The sequence below is a fragment of the Rhagoletis pomonella genome, unplaced genomic scaffold (assembly GCF_013731165.1).
Source record: "Rhagoletis pomonella isolate Grant_MI unplaced genomic scaffold, Rhpom_1.0 Rhpom_scaffold_25248, whole genome shotgun sequence".
Lineage (NCBI taxonomy): Eukaryota > Metazoa > Arthropoda > Insecta > Diptera > Tephritidae > Rhagoletis > Rhagoletis pomonella.
The window spans coordinates 18-1,619 of NW_023483724.1; the positions used below are offsets into that span (position 1 = coordinate 18).

The 1,602-nt window shown below is 36.1% G+C and overlaps 1 long non-coding RNA gene across 1 annotated transcript; it reads right to left on the reverse strand.

Moving 5' to 3' along the window:
- Nucleotides 1-359: 359 nt before the first annotated feature.
- On the reverse strand, nucleotides 360-1,596 carry LOC118732696. The gene is made up of 2 exons (XR_004992176.1): nucleotides 1,087-1,596; nucleotides 360-420 (listed from the first exon to the last, which is right to left on the reverse strand). It is a non-coding gene; the product is annotated as an uncharacterized LOC118732696 (long non-coding RNA).
- Nucleotides 1,597-1,602: the final 6 nt, after the last annotated feature.

Here is a 1,602-nt window from a genome sequence, read left to right on the forward strand (position 1 = left end):
AGGAGAAGAATACCAACCACCGCTGGATCCAGCAGGACCACTTGGAGGAACACCCCCACCATTTCCAAGATTAGTGTCAAAATACTGATTTACTACAGCTCCTCCATCGCTAAATCGATTACTACTGCCTGCTGTGTCGTGCATTGGATTGAAGTCGTCGTTGGGGTACATACCATTTTCCATACCCAGCCCACCGTAAGGCGATTGATAACCACCATTTCGTTCGGGGCCACCAGTGGACGGCTGTTTGTTGGCGATTTTGTTAAAGCAGTTCTGGAATACCTCATAAAGGTGCATTGGCTCGTCATCACTGGTTGCCATCGCGATTTTTTAAGTGCTAGTGACAAATGTAGAAGTTGTAATGATTTTTTTTTTTTTTGTTAAAATCAAGCCGAAAACACACAATCTCCAGAAGTTTACCTGAAAATGTATAATCATTAAAAAATATCAAGTCTTTAAAAGAAAACGCAGGCATGTCCCCTAAATTTTACAGCCAAATGTTCAAAACTACTAGTGTATAAGGGTATTATTATAATATACCTACATATATTTTACTTTTCAAATTATTATATATGCCTTTAAGAGCATTCCGTTAAATTGTTTAGTTAGAATGCTTCAAGTATGAAAATATTTATCATAAAAATTTTAGAGTTCAGCAAAAGAATAATTAAATTTTTGAAGCTTTTATAATTAAAGGAAACACCCCCAACATTTTTATGGATGATAATAAAATAAGCACAGTAATAAACAATTACTATACAAAAATACATAGCTGTTTGTACACAAATTAGTTTATTTTTGATTAAAAACGATTTTCTTTTCGTTATCTCCATATATGTATTTATATTAATTGCATTCGATATGCATTTTCATTGCTTATGCATATATGCAAAAGATAGCAATTCTAATATGTAATATAAGTACGCGATTTAATAGCCATTAAAGGATACGTGGCCTTTATAAATGCACATTTCCAATCCTTAATGTTTGTGCATATTTTAATTCATTAATAATTAACCAGATTTGTTATTGAACTGTTGGGGACAGCCACCTTAAAATTTTCACACAAAAATCACATCTACTCACGTTTCAGCTCAAAGATTCACACTTTAAACTCCTGTCTTTGTTGGTTTATTTTCCTATTGTCTTCGTAGTAGTATGATACGCGCCCCTCCGTCACCCTTATTTTACCATTGAACAGGTATGAACGAGCTTAGTTCGCAAGAGTAAAGTTCGAGGAGACTTCCTCGGTCTTTGAACGTACACACAGGAACACAAACAACTCTTTTAAGCGGAGTGCGGGGTATGTTCTAACTTGGGGACTTACTGGGACTCTTTAATGCTCATAAATAAGGCAGCTTGTGCTGCACAATGAGGTAGGGACCTCAATATAAAGTTGTTTAATATAATAATTCGATTATTTTCCTTACGGCTTCAAATGTTGCTGGTGCAGTTTCAGGTTGTGATTTGGACGAATGTTGATGCTGCTGTTGCCGTTGGCCACAGCTCGGCTCGCTCACGCACACGACTCTTATTCAATGGCTTTATTGGCCCGTTCGATGCGTCATTACATAATTCAAATAGCGTACAAGCATTTTTCTG